Raw genomic sequence first — 15588 nt, forward strand, 5'->3', positions numbered from 1 at the left:
AATTGCTTGCGTCCAATGTTGACGAGCTGCTGCTGCCGAGGCAGAAGCATGAGCAGAGGCCCATATAAATGAGGAACAGGTATCCACTGACACATGTAAGTAGCGAAGACGCCCAAAAGGCAGAAATACAGTGATATCAGTTTGCCAAACTTCCCGTGGCTGTAAGCCACTGTGATAGATTGGGTGGGTTTGTTCACTAAAATGTCAGCAGGATAAAGTGCTTGTTTGCTTGGCAGGATATGCCTGGGGCCTCTTGGTGGGTGAGACCCAGATACCGTTAGGCCTGCTTAATCAGCCCCCACAGGTCTGGTCTCCACCCAGATGCCGTTAGGCTTGCTTAATCAGCCCCCACAGGTCAAGTCTCCACCCAGACATTGAGAGGATCGAATAAGGAAGATTGAGAACCTCCATCCCTGCGACCCCCTAGCAGCAAAACGAACATGCGCAGAGTATACCGTAAGAAACTACGTCAACCGGGAAGAAGACTGTATATAAAAAGGGACTGTAAAAAGGGAAGAGTGGCGCCGTTGATGGAGCGGAGACTCCCCGGCTGCCCAGCGCTGATTTTTGCTCGCTAACTTTGCTTGCTGAAATTATAATATATTCTGATTGGGTTGGAAACTTTTGGTCTCGTTTTCTCAACTTATAACAATTTGGTGCCGTGACTCGGATGGAAATATAGTGGCTGGACTTGGGCAGCAGAGAAGGCACCCCACCATCCTTTGGTGGTCCTAGCTGTTCCCAAAGTCTCCACACTTTCCACTGACGAACCCAAAATCTAAAGTAGTGAGCAAAAGGAACCGGTCGACCCTGTAATCTTTGTGCACAAAAAGTCCGGACGAAGACACAGGACGTGTAAGTATATTTGGAAATCCGTTCGGTTGGGGTTGGTGATCCTGAAGCGTTGCATGTGAGTGGTTCCAGTGGAACCAAGCGAGTGCGGACCCTCAGTAGTGCGGTTCCCATAGACCGCGAGGGCGTGGGCCACGAACCAGGGGAACGTGTGTGAGTGAGAAAGAGTGCACTTCGGAAGATGGGACAGGGGAAAAGCAAGCCCCCTGGTCCCATGGGTGGAGGGCCCCCTGTGCGGTTGCCCCCTATCCCGCCTGATAGTCCCTTAGGATTAATGTTGACAAATTGGAGGGATTTTTCAAAAAGCAAAGGAAAGAATAAAGCAAAAATGATCCATTTTTGTATGGAAATTTGGGGAGGTCAGAATATTAAGGAAGAACATGTCTTCTGGCCAATCTTTGGGTCTTTTGAAAATTGGGTATGTGAGGCCCTAAACACATATGTCAATTCTAAGGAACCGGTTAATCCAGAGGAGAGTGATTATGCTAACATGTGGATGGGATCAGGAGCCAAAAGCTATCTGTTTGCCCTAAAAGAAAAGGGGGGTGGGAAAAACGATAAGAAAAAATGAGACAAAGAAGAGGTTCCCTTATTACCCCCACCTTATATACCACCCCCACCACCTATTGCCAATCCACCACCCTCAGCCCCTGAGGAAACTAAGAGCGACTCTGGAACTTCCTCAGACGCCCCCAGAAGTTCCAGAAGGGCAACTAGAAGTCAGGCAAAACAACAAAAATTATATCCACTCCGGGAGACACCAATGGGGGGACCACAACCAGGGATAGGATTTGTATCTATACCCCTTAACTCAGGGGATGTTAGGGAATTCAAAAAAGAAATGGGAAACCTGATAGAAGATCCTTTGGGGGTTGCTGAAAGGATTGATCAATTCCTAGGTCCTAACACCTATACCTGGGATGAAATGCAGTCTATTTTGAGTATACTATTTACTGCAGAAGAAAGAAATATGATCAGAAGGGCCGGAATGAGAATACGGGATGCCCAGCATGTACAAGGTCCTTTTGCAGATGAAAAATGGCCCCTACAGCGACCAAATTGGGACCACCAAAACCCAAACCACAGAACTCATATGCAGGACCTAAGGACTATTATTATTCAAGGCATCCGAGAATCTGTGCCCAGGGGGCAAAATATAAGCAAAGCCTTTAATGAGAGGCAGAAAAAAGAGGAAAGCCCCACCGATTGGTTAGAGAGGCTGAGAAAAAGCCTCCAGATGTATTCAGGATTGGATCCGGACACCCAAGTGGGACAGGCATTGCTGAAAACTCAATTTGTAGCCAAATCTTGGGATGACATAAGAAAAAAATTAGAAAAGATGGACAACTGGCAGGACCGGGGGTTAGATGAGTTATTGCGAGAGGCTCAGAAAGTGTATGTCCGGAGGGATGACGAAAATCATAAGAAGCAAGTCAGGATGATGGTGGCAGCTGTCCGGGAGGGACAAAAAGGCCCAAGGAATCAGACACCTCCTCGTACACTAGGAAAATATGGGGATTTCCTAAAAGAAAACCCCAGATTCAGGACAGAAAAAACTGAAGGAATGATAAGACGAAGAGAACAGGGCACCTGTTTCTATTGTGGTGCCCGAGGACACATAAAAAGGGAATGCAGGAAGCGGCTGCGGGACGAAAAAATGTTCAAGGAAGATTAGGGGTGTCAGGGGCTCTATTTGCTGGGGACCCAAAAACATAAGGAGCCCTTGATAAAAGTTAAGGTAGGTCCCCAGCAACAGGAATTCGAGTTCCTGGTAGATTCAGGGGCTGAAAGATCCACTATCCAGATAATGCCCCAGGGCTGTAAAGTATCATCTGAAACGGCCCAAGTTATAGGAGCCAAGGGAGAACCCTTTGAAGTACCCATTATCAAAAATATAGTATTTGAAACACATTCCAAATTTGGGATGGGATCATTATTATTAGTCCCTGAGGCTGATTACAATTTATTGGGTAGAGATCTAATAATAGAATTAGGAATTAATTTGGAAGTAAAAGATAAAGAACTAAAGATTAGGTTATGCCCCCTTCGAGTGGAAGATGAAAAGGAAGTTAACCCAGAGGTATGGTATACCCCAGAAACGATTGGTAAGCTACAGATACCTCCATTTTCAGTAACCATTATTAATCCGGAGGTACCTATACGAATCAAACAATATCCAATTCCACCAGAAGGAAAGTGGGGGTTAAAGCCTGAGATTGAAAGGTTACTTGAAAAAGGCCTTTTAGAACCATGTATGTCCCCCTTTAACACTCCCATCCTACCCGTAAAGAAATCAGATGGGTCTTATAGATTAGTGCATGATTTAAGGGAAATTAACAAAAGAACCGTAACTCGATTCCCCATAGTGGCTAATCCTTATACCTTGCTTAGTAGGATAGGGCCAGAAAATCACTGGTATAGTGTAATTGATTTAAAAGATGCTTTCTGGGCTTGCCCCTTGAGTGAGGAAAGCCGAAATTATTTTGCCTTTGAGTGGGAAGATCCTGAAACCCACCGTCAACAGCAATTAAGGTGGACGGTCTTACCTCAAGGATTTACCGAGTCACCGAATTTATTCGGGCAAGCATTGGAGAAAATTCTCCAAGAATATGTGGTAAATGAAAATACCATCTTGATCCAGTATGTGGATGATCTTTTAATTGCAGGAAAGGAGGAAGCAATAGTAAGGCAAGAAAGCATTAAATTATTAAACTTCCTGGCTCTAAAGGGACTGAAGGTATCACGATCCAAGCTACAATTTGTGGAAGAAGAAGTTAAATATCTGGGGCATTATTTATCAAAAGGAGAAAAGAGAATAGATCCCGAACGAATAAAAGGGATATTGTCAATACCCCCTCCCACAAATAAAAAGCAGATAAGACAATTATTGGGTCTGGTCGGGTATTGCAGACAATGGATTGAAAATTATAGCAGCAAAGTAAAATTTTTGTATAATAAATTGAGCCAGGATAACCTGCTAAAATGGACCATGGAAGATGAACAACATTTGGAACAACTGCGAAAAGATCTTATAACTGCCCCAGTACTAAGCTTACCTGACCTAAAAAGACCCTTTTCCCTCTTTGTTAATACTGATGAGGGAACTGCCTATGGAGTCCTTACCCAGGACTGGGCAGGGAAAAAGAAACCAGTAGGATATCTGTCTAAGTTACTAGACCCGGTTAGCAAGGGTTGGCCCACCTGCCTACAAGCAGTAGTAGCAGCTGCACTCCTGGTAGAAGAAGCAAATAAAATAACTTTTAATGGAGAATTAAGGGTTTTATCGCCTCATAACATTCGGGGCATCTTGCAACAAAAGGCAGAAAAATGGGTCACAGATTCCAGGCTTTTAAAATATGAAGGAATATTGATTGATTCCCCAAAACTATCCCTGGAAGTCACAACCCTCCAGAATCCAGCCCAGTTCCTGTACGGAGAACCCTGGGACTCACAGTTGATACATGATTGTTTCATAACCATAGAAAGTCAAACTAAAATTAGACCAGATTTGGAAGAGGAAGAACTAGGAGAAGGAGAAAAATTATTTGTGGATGGCTCGTCACGAGTAGTGAATGGGAAAAGAAAATCAGGATATGCAATTATTAAAGGACCAAATCTCAAAGTATTGGAATCAGGACCATTAAATCATTCCTGGTCAGCCCAGGCGTGTGAATTATATGCAGTGCTAAGAGCTTTGGAATATCTAAGAAATAAAGTAGGAACTATATTTACCGACTCTAAGTATGCATATGGAGTAGTGCATACCTTTGGGAAAATATGGGAAGAAAGAGGATTAATAAATTCACAGGGAAAGGACATAACCCATCAGGAATTAATAGTGCAGATATTAAAAGCTCTACGGGGTCCAAAAGGAATTGCAGTGGTACATCTAAAGGGACATCAAAAAGGAGTGGATATCCGAAATAGGGGAAACAATGTAGCTGACCGAGAAGCAAAAAGAGCGGCCCTAAAAGACTGGACCCCAGTTGATACTCTTAGCCACGATACCTCAGAGGTAAAGAAATACAGATTGTATAGCTTCACCCTACAGGAGAAAGCTAAATTAAAGGAGATGGGCGTAAAAGAAAACCAGGAGGGACATTGGAATCTCCCCGATGGGAGAACTATTCTACCAAAATCACTTGCACTAGAAACTTTGCAAAGGTTTCATGATCAGACTCATTGGGGAGTACAAGCATTAGTAGACCAATTTGCTACTAAATATATGAGCATTGGAATATATAATTTGGCAAAACGAGTAGTAGAAGACTGCCTAATTTGCAAAAGGGTCAATAAAACCCAAGTTAGAGAAAGACCACTGGGTGGCAGACAGCTTGCTCACAGACCATTTGCTAACATTCAGATAGATTTTACTGAGCTACCAAAAGTGGGAAGATATAAATATTTGCTAGTGATAGTAGACCACCTAACTCATTTTGTAGAGGCTTTCCCCACTGTTAGAGCAACTGCTCACACAGTAGTAAAAATACTGTTAGAAAACATAATACCAAGATATGGAATGAGTGAAGTTATTGACTCAGATCGAGGTCCCCACTTTGTGTCTAAAATAATACAGGAGGTTTTGGTGGCAATGGGAACAAAATGGGAACATCATACACCATGGCATCCCCAAAGTTCGGGGAAAGTAGAGAGGATGAATGCAGAAATTAAGAAACAGCTCACCAAACTAATGATGGAAACCCGGTTATCCTGGGTGAAGTGTTTACCACTCGCACTACTTAATTTGAGAACTAGACCTAGGGCTGATCTTGGGATTTCACCTTTTGAGATGCTATACGGAATGCCTTATGATTTAGAGGAACCCCAAGACCATCCTAGATTGAGAGACCAGAAATTAAACTCCTATATTATAAACTTAATGAAATATCGAAATGAATTATGGAAAAAGGGAATGGTGGTGCAAAGACCTCCTCTGGACTTGGCTATTCATAAAATCCAGCCAGGAGACTGGGTATTAATTAAATCATGGAAGGAATCATCATTAACCCCTCAATGGGACGGACCTTACCTTGTATTGCTTACCACAGAGACTGCTGTCCGAACTGCTGAACGAGGTTGGACCCATGCCCGCTTAATAAAAGGACCTATCACTAACTCTTCGTGGAAAATCACCAGCCCGGTTGGAGACTTGAAATTAAAATTCCAGAGGACTTAATGGACTTGGACCCTTACAGGATTGAGTATTTACCTAACCCTTATTACTTAGATGATGGACTTATAAGTAATGATGATGTTAGAATAAGGTGTGGAAATAAGTACTGTAATTGTCATCCCTTTGTATGTTATACCTGTAAGGTATGCAAGGAAAGGTGGTGGACTCATTGTGTTAAAGGATACCCTTCCCAAGGGGTTTGCATCTCCTGTTATAAATTGCAAAGGGAAATCACTAATTGGACATTAACCTGCAAAATATTTAAAGGAGAATTAACCTCGGGCTCAAAAGAATGGTGGGATATATTTACAAAAGGAATTGAACCAAATTTTTATTGTTATCACCCGAATGAACCAAAGCCTTTTGTAGCGGAAATCACTGAGAGCTTCTGTCGTAAGCTCATCAGTAAAGTCCGCTGTGACGTTCCTGAAATTAAACATACAAATTGGAGATCCTATTTTACGAGACAGGATCTTAGACGGCGAGCGTTTCCTCCTGAAGAGCATCCTTGCTGCCGAGAAGATGGTACACCTCGTGGCTCGAAGCACCCGAGTCGACGAGCGAGGCAGAGGGAAAGACGACTGTGGAGGAAGGAGCCGTCCAACTGGAGCGTTGCTGAGATGCTGGCAGAATTACCACGGGATTGGTAAAGAAAAATGGGTGAATAACATACTTTTAACCCTGTCTGCATTTCACAGGAATCAACGCAGAGGGAATCTGGTATACAGGGGAACATCATCTCAAACCTTGCATATCATAATTGTAATATTGTTATGGCTAAAATTAAGTTATTGTACTGCAGAACTGGAAACACACCAACCTTTTAAATGGTCCCTAACCAGATTAGATGGTAAAATCTTACGTACATCAACTGTACCAGGGGCTCCAAGCTTCATTGTGGGATTGTGTAATCTAACGGGAATAGACCACTGTGGTAAAATTTTGAATTTAACAGGATTTTACATGTGTCCTAGTTCCAACCGAGGGAAACCATATTGTAATTACCCTGGCCATTATTTTTGTGCCTATTGGGGCTGTGAAACTATCGCTTCTGATTGGGCTCCAGGAGGGGGACCAGATCAGTATCTTAAAGTAGGATTTGGTCCAGCTGGGTGTACACCACCTTGGAAAGGTCCCTCAGGAGAGATGCTCTCTAAAGGAACATGTTCATATATATATATTAATATAAAAAAACCAGAAGACCCAGGGTGGATCCTGGGAAGAACCTGGGGAATTAGACATTGGGAACCTGGAGCAGATCGGGGAAATCTTATAACAATTAAGAAAGAAATTGCACCTAATGAAACCCCAGAACCCATTGGACCAAATCTGGCAATTTCTACTATTAATGTTAAAAACAATACCACTAATTACCAGGGAAAGTATACCCAACCCACTAATTTGACCTCTGAAATCAATATATATGGATATAGTACTCTATGGAAAATTATGCAAGCTAGTTATGGGATACTAAACAAAACCAAACCTGAGTTAACGAAAGACTGTTGGTTATGTTATAATATTAGGCCACCTTTTTATGAGGCTGTAGGAATGACTGCTAAAGCTAAAAGAGTAAATGGAACTAACCCTGCACGGTGCCTGTGGAAAAAAGGAAAGGACCAGACACAGGGACTCACTTTGTCCCAAGTAACAGGTAAAGGGAGATGCATTTGAAAGGTCCCCACCCATAAAATGCATCTCTGTGGAGCAAAAATATCAAAAAACGAGAGACCTGCACAGTGGCTGATTCCCGCCGCTAATACGAAATGGATATGTTCAAACATTGGGATCACCCCGTGTATATCTCTTGTTGCATTTAACGAAAGCAGTGAATACTGCATTCAGGTATCAATAATACCACGTATTACTTACCATCCTAGCGAATATATTTATGATCAGCATATAACCCCTGAACATCATTTAGTAAAACGAGAACCAATCACTGTCCTTACCATCGCTACTCTTCTCACTATCAGTGGTATAGGCGCAGGAACAGGAATCGCCTCCTTAGTAAACAATCAAAAAGAAATGAAGGCACTCCGAGTAACAGTAGACGAAGATCTCGGTAAAATTGAGCTAGCGATTGATGGATTGGTAAAGTCATTAAGATCCTTATCTGAGGTAGTAATGCAAAATAGAAGGGGATTAGATCTCTTGTTACTACAAGGAGGATTATGTGTAGCACTCAAGGAAGAATGTTGTACTTATGCAGACCATACAGGGGTAACAATTGATACAATGACTGAGTTACGAAAGAGGTTGGAACAACGGAAACAGGAAAGAGAGGCTCAACAGAGCTGGTATGAATCCTGGTTCAATTATTCCCCTTGGCTAACAACTTTGCTTTCGACTATAGCTGGCCCTCTGCTGTTGCTTATTTTGGGATTAACTTTTGGACCATGCATTTTTAACAAACTAATTACAATTGTAAAAAGTCGCTTGGAAGCTGCACACTTAATGCTTGTTAGAACTAAATACAAACCACTCCGAGGAGATATGGAAATGGAAGAAAGCTTGAATTTGAGTCAACAAGAATTAAAAAGGTTTAGTGAACAAAATTAAGAAATAGAAAAGGGGGGATTGTGATAGATTGGGTGGGTTTGTTCACTAAAATGTCAGCAGGATAAAGTGCTTGTTTGCTTGGCAGGATATGCTGGGGGCCTCTTGGTGGGTGAGACCCAGATACCGTTAGGCCTGCTTAATCAGCCCCCACAGGTCTGGTCTCCACCCAGATGCCGTTAGGCTTGCTTAATCAGCCCCCACAGGTCAAGTCTCCACCCAGACATTGAGAGGATCGAATAAGGAAGATTGAGAACCTCCATCCCTGCGACCCCCTAGCAGCAAAACGAACATGCGCAGAGTATACCGTAAGAAACTACGTCAACCGGGAAGAAGACTGTATATAAAAAGGGACTGTAAAAAGGGAAGAGTGGCGCCGTTGATGGAGCGGAGACTCCCCGGCTGCCCAGCGCTGATTTTTGCTCGCTAACTTTGCTTGCTGAAATTATAATATATTCTGATTGGGTTGGAAACTTTTGGTCTCATTTTCTCAACTTATAACACCACGAGGATTCGCACCACTGTCCTGTAGCGGTGTGAGAGTGGCACAGTCTGGACAAGCAGCCACTATCGTGCATGCTTGGGTCTTAGGGATGTTAAATTGCTTGCATAATGCAGTTGCAGACCTGTGAAAAAAGTCATGAGATTTATAGGCTTCTTGAACAATGTTATCCGTGTCTGCTAAAGCGGCAACCAACTGATCAGCTCGAGCGTTGCCTTCTACAAGACCTCCAGGGAGCCTAGTATGGCTCTTTATATGCATGATAAAAACCCGATGCGTGCGATGATTAACAGTATTTCGTAAGTCGACAAAAGCCTGAAAAAGGGTGGGATTGTTTACATGTCCTAACAAGGCCCTTTCGATTCGTTGTACTACACCTGCCACATATAAAGAATCAGTCACAATGTTTAAATCTTGAATGTTCCAGCAGTTAAGCACAGCAATCACTGCTTTAAGCTCCAAAATCTGTACAGATGTATCGCAAACAAAGCGTTCTGATTGCCATATTCCATTCTCCTTCCAAAACAATCCTGCCATTTTGGTCTTGCTGCTGGCATCTGTAAATACTGTTAAAGCCTGTAAAGGTTGTCGACTAATGACCGGAACAGTAGTCATTGTTAAAGCAGTTTTAAATAGTGGATGCTTTGGATAATGGTTGTCAATTTGATAGGATTTGTTCATCGCAGCCAGCGAGAAGGACATAGATGATTCACACATAGCCTGAATTAGGTCCAGTGCATACGGCACAACTACTCGATCCGGTTCCTTTCCAGCAATAGATATTGCTCGCTGAACACCTTTTCGGATAATACTTGCTATCGCATCCACACGTGATGTTACTGTTCTATGTCCTCTGGCTGATAACAATAACCATTCAATAATTCTGAGGGGATTAGACTGTTGTTCACACCATTGTCCTAAAAAAGCTGATACTTCTGACTCTGTATTATATACAAACAATTGTAATGCTTGAACAGGGTCAATACGAGCTGCAGAATTAACACTCAATTTCAGGGAAATATTATCCAGGGCGTGTTTAGCTGACGCTGTTAGAGACCTAGGTTCTTGAGGATTACAATTTCCTTGCAACAACTTAAATAAAGGCTGTAAATCTGTGTTAGTAATGCCACAAATACTGCGGATCCACTGAATATCTCCCACCAATTTCTGTAGATCATTTAATGTTTCCACTTTCTGTACTATTGATAGCTTCTGTGGCCTAACAGTAGATTCAGTTAAAGTCATCCCTAGGTATTTCCATGGCTCAGTCCGTTGTACCTTTTCAGGGGCCACAACGAGTCCCATTATATTTAGAGCTTCTATCAGTTCTTGAATCAATTCTTCAGAGATGGGTGTTTTTTGGCAAAGCAACAAATCATCCATATAGTGATACAAAATACAGTCGATATGATGTTCTCGAAAGGGTCGTAGAGCTAAATCCACATACCATTGACATATTGTGGGAGAATTTTTCATGCCCTGTGGTAACACTACCCAATGATATCTCTCAGAAGGTTTTGCTCTATTTGTAGAAGGGACAGAGAAGGCAAATTTTTCATAATCCTCTGGATGCAAAGGTATTGTAAAAAAAACAATCTTTCAAATCAATAACCACAATGTCCCAGCCCTGAGGGAGCATGGATGGATTGGGTAATCCTGGCTGAAGTGCTCCCATGTCCTGCAGAACTGCATTAACTGCTCGCAGATCTTGTAACAGTCTCAATTTTCCAGACTTCTTTTTGATGGTAAACGCAGGTGTATTCCACGGACTGGTAGAAGGGACAAGGTGTCCAGCATTCAATTGTTCTTGCACGAGATCCCTTAAATGAGCGAGCTTCTCAGTTGGTAGCGGCCATTGCTCCACCCATACAGGAGTATTAGTTAACCAGTTCAGTTTTAAAACAGGACGGGGGTCGCTCGCTACAATGGCCGCCTCTAAAAAGGTGTTTGTAATACACATCCCCACTGAGACAAGACATCTCGCCCTAATAACCAGAGTGTCGTATGCAGGACATATGGTTTCACTTGTGCTCTGAGACCTTCTTTGTCATCTATAATGGTAACAAAATGTGCACTTTGCTGTGTAGGGGATGCTCCTCCAATTCCTACAACCATGTTGGATGCCATAATCAAAGGCCAAGAAGGTGGCCATGCAGCATATGGTATAATGGTGACATCAGCTCCAGTGTCAAGCATGACTTGTTCAGAGCGGATCTTAACTCCACCATTCCCAAGTATTGTGACTATTCTCATAGGCTTATTGTTGGTGATCAGTTGTGAAAAGGCAACAGTCACTGGTCCAGTAGACCCAAATCCTTGATCGCCTCTTTCGCGATCTTGACTCTTAATAACATGTGCTCGAAAAGGAATTAATTGAGCAATACGATCACCTTTATGCAATGTGGCTGGAGGGTTTAGAATTCTCACCATTATCCCAATTTGTCCAGTATAATCAGAATCAATTAATCCAGGAATAATCATAATTCCTTGCTTCGATGCCGAGGATCGTCCTATCAATAATGCACTAAGTCCATGTCCTAACGGTCCTGTAACTGCGGAAGGAACTACATGCACTGAATCATCTACTATTGTGATGTCGTCTCCCACGGCCAAATCGAGGCCTGCACTTCCTCGGGTGGCTGCTGAGAGCTCGTCAAGGCAGCCGCCACTTGGGGGAATTTGAGTGTCTTGGCCCCCCCCCGGAAAGGCGCTCTGCGAGGAGTTTCCCAGCAAGGGGCTCCCATCTTTCTTGAATTTTGATCGACACTCGCTGGCCTTATGCCCAAATTTATCACATCGGTTACAGGTACTGGCACATGGCGCTGTTATGGTAGCTTTCTTTGCCTGAGGACATTGTCGCTTAAAATGATCAGGTTTACCACATAAAAAACATCCTTCCTTTTTCCTAGCATTTTTAAGTCCAGGATCTCCTTTTCCCTGACTTGTAACAGGTCTTAAAGCTGCAGCAAGAGCTCTTGCGTGGATAGTAGCCTTTTCTTGCTCTTCCAGTAATGGTGGCAATCGTGAACATGCCTCAACCATCTGTGTCAGGGTAGCACCTCGTGGGAGACTGGCAATCACTTGTTGGCATCTTTGATTTGCATTTTGATATGCCAAATCTTTCCCCACTGCTGTTTTAGCATCAGGTGTAAGATTAGGTGCAGTATCCAGTGCCTCTTTCAATCGATCAATAAATTGCATATATGGCTCATCTGGCTTTTGCTTCACTTGATGATAAGGCAGTCTCGGTTTTCCAATTTGAGGCAGCTCTTGAAGCGCCTCTAAGGCCAGTGCCTGAGAGTGTTGTGTTATACGAGGGTGCAAGGCTGCCTGTGCTGCTCCATTACAATACTGTCCTGTCCCCATAAGTTGATCAAGTGTAACAAATCTTAAAAGATCATGTCCATCCAACTGATGGAGGTTGTTTACCATTGAAATCTCACATTTTTCCTGCCATCTTTCTTTAAACATCATAAAAGCAGTAGGGGGAAGAATAATCTCCAAAAGTGCTCTGATATCAGTCGGCACTAAATCTTGATTGCGAAAAAAAGATTGTATCACAGTCATAACTTGTTTATTATCATACCCAAAGTCCATGACTGTTCTTTGTAACTGAGTCACAGTCTTCCAGTCAAATGGATGCCACACCCGCTGGTTCCCTTGCACGACAACTGGCATTGCCATGACACTAGGTGGCAGCATCTGCCCTTCTATAACTGCATGTTCAATCACCCCCTTCCATCTCTGCCCGACTGCATAATTAGGGTCCTGTGGTTGGAGCGGATCAGGCGCGGGAGGACCGGATGCCGAAGAAGCGGCATTGTCTTCATGTCCTTTTCTTTCGTCTTTGCCCTGCAGCCATCCAGCAACCGATTTTAATGGAGTCGTTGAACTAACTTCCCCTCCTCCCTTCTCTAACTCTTTGTATTTTGCGTATGCCCTCCATTCCTTTGATGTAAGCCCATTTCCAAATTTACCTCTCAGATAACTATCCGCCTCTTCTGGAGTCATCTCTCCGTCCTCTAAAAGCTGCATTACCCAAGCTCTGGCTCTTTTTTCCTTCTCTCTCAATTGCTCCTCAGTAATCTGAGTCTCTTGTGGGGGTCTCTCAGAATTATTTTGCCCACCGGGCGCACCCCTAGCTTCTGGCCCACAGACACTCTCTTCAACTGCTTTCAAACCATCCCTTATGGCTTGATGAGCCTTTCTATACGCCTCACGAATAGCCTGTTTGGCTGACCCACGATCTAGCCGTTGCATTTCATCCAAAAGGTCAGACATTGCTTTCTCTTGCTCTTTTAACAGACTAGCAAGCTGTTCAGAATGAGGTTTAGGATAGACTGCCCGAGACGACTCATCATCCACATCCATAGGGAGCGGCACTTTAACTGGGTCTATGGAATTCGACAAAGTATCAGGAGGAGGTGAACCAGGCAAAGGTGGGGCAGAGGGCATTGTTGGCGGCACCCGGGGTTCGATCTCAATCCTAGGACCTGCCCAAAATTCCCTTTCTGACACGGGACACACAACTTTAGAGGACGCAGGCACACCATCAAATAACAAGTTCTTTTCCTCCTTCTCTTTCTCCTCCTTGTCACTCTCCTTCCACTCAGCGGCAGCAATTGCGCGAGCAGCGGCAGCAGCAACACAAGCCCGACCTTTCATTGCTTCCAATATCACTCGCACACTTCGATAAGTAGGTGCTAATTTTCTCGCTTCCTTTTTCCCTGCTTGAATCGATTCCCACAAATCAGTCCCAATAGATTTCCAAGCTTCTTCATCATACAACTGATCAGTATTAGTGATTAATGTCCTACGTCTACACCAGAGAAGCAGCGTGGCTAAATCCCCTTCCTTGAGATCCACCTCTGTCTCCTCTGCGAGCTGCATCAAAGTTCGAACTGCAGCCTTTTCTGTCGCTGATGCAGCGAGCCCCATGCTGTCGGTATCTAAGCCCCTACTTTCCCGGCTTAGCGCGGATCCGCTCCTGCCTCTCTCGGGCAGCCCGGCTTACCTCCAGTAACGCCGGCCGACAGCCCCTGCCTTCCTCCGGCTTCTGTTCAGGCGATTCTATCAGAATCAGCGATGATTCTATCACGTCGTAAATCGCGTCGATAGTAAATCACATCAGCTCCAAACGGACAGTTCACCCGATCACGTTGGTAGCAGATCACTCACGTTGATAGCAGGTCACGTCGGCACGTTGGCACGTCAGGGTCACCATTTGTCGGGGTCACCATTAGCCGGGGACCTTACTTCTCCGTGTGGGAACAGGAACGACACAACACCAATATGATGATCAGATCGTCCACCTCTATTTCCCAATCCTGGTTACATTTATATTCTACTAAGTTCCGTACACGCGCTCATCTATCTTCTAATAGGCTACAGGTTATCTGCATGCGCTGTTCATGCGCCTCTACAAGCATTTGCATTGGTTAATTGCAATTAGTACGTAAAGCCCAAAACTTGCCAAAAACTCCCTTATCTCATACCCTGTTTTGCTCAGACTTGTGTGCTTTTGCTGACCACAGGTGTTTCTCACTTATCTGCTATCTTGTGTGTTTTTGCCAGCCTTATTTTGCTGGCCTTGTCTTCGTCCTTGCATTCTTCTGCCTGCACTAGCTTCCCTCCAGCGCGGCCCAGACTCCTACAGATGAACCATGACTAATAAACTGCTTCTATGGTTAATTCAGGTCTGGAAGTTACGCATATAGACATCAATCTCTGTTCAGCAATTGATGATGTTTCATGAAGTATAGTTATAAATTGCGTTCATTCACAAACACTTTTTCCTACTTGAATAGTCAAATCCTGTTCACCATTGTTTAACAGCATTACCTTAATTTCACCTTGATAGTCTCTGTCAGTCACTCCTCCCATGACATGAACACCTTTCAGGGCTAGGCTTGAGCGAGTAGTTATTAATCCAAAGTGTCCTGGGGGAATCTGAATTCCTATTCCAGTATCCATGACCTTTGTCTGTCTCATCTGATCTGCCACTAGTTCAAGAATTTGTTGTATGTCCTCCTCATTATTTCCTTGGATTAAAATATCATTTATATAGTGACTCAGTTGCCTATGAGAAGGCAGTGGTATATCATCTAAATGTTCAGCTACAATTCTATGACAGATGGTGGGGCTATGCAACCATCCTTGTGGTAACCAGGCGAAAGTATACTGCCGCCCCTGCAAAGGAAAAGCAAATTGGTCCCAATGCTCTTCTGCAATTGGGATGGTGAAAAATGCATTAGCCAAATCTATTATGGCGTACCAAGTTCCTGGGTGCTTCTGAACCTTTTCTATTAAAGTAACAGTGTCTGGTACAGCTGCTGCAAGCGGTGGAGTATGTTTATTTAATTCTCTAAAATCCACTGTCATTCTCCAGGATCCATCACTTTTCTTGACAGGCCATATCAGACTGCTCCAAGCTGTGGTGGTTGGCTTTAAAACTCCTACATCTAATAAATCTCTAATTGTCTGCGATATCTCTTCATGTCCT

General features: G+C 43.6%; 2 long non-coding RNA genes across 2 annotated transcripts; one reads left to right on the forward strand and one right to left on the reverse strand.

The window, feature by feature from the left end:
- Window positions 1-291: 291 nt before the first annotated feature.
- On the forward strand, window positions 292-6181 carry LOC141917779 (uncharacterized). Its single transcript, XR_012621447.1, has 2 exons — window positions 292-855; window positions 5901-6181. It is a non-coding gene; the product is annotated as an uncharacterized LOC141917779 (long non-coding RNA).
- Window positions 6182-6309: 128 nt separating this feature from the next.
- On the reverse strand, window positions 6310-9034 carry LOC141917784 (uncharacterized). Its single transcript, XR_012621452.1, has 2 exons — window positions 7978-9034; window positions 6310-6648 (listed from the first exon to the last, which is right to left on the reverse strand). It is a non-coding gene; the product is annotated as an uncharacterized LOC141917784 (long non-coding RNA).
- Between the last annotated feature and the right edge of the window lie 6554 nt (window positions 9035-15588).

This window comes from Strix aluco, chromosome W, assembly GCF_031877795.1.
Source record: "Strix aluco isolate bStrAlu1 chromosome W, bStrAlu1.hap1, whole genome shotgun sequence".
NCBI lineage: Eukaryota > Metazoa > Chordata > Aves > Strigiformes > Strigidae > Strix > Strix aluco.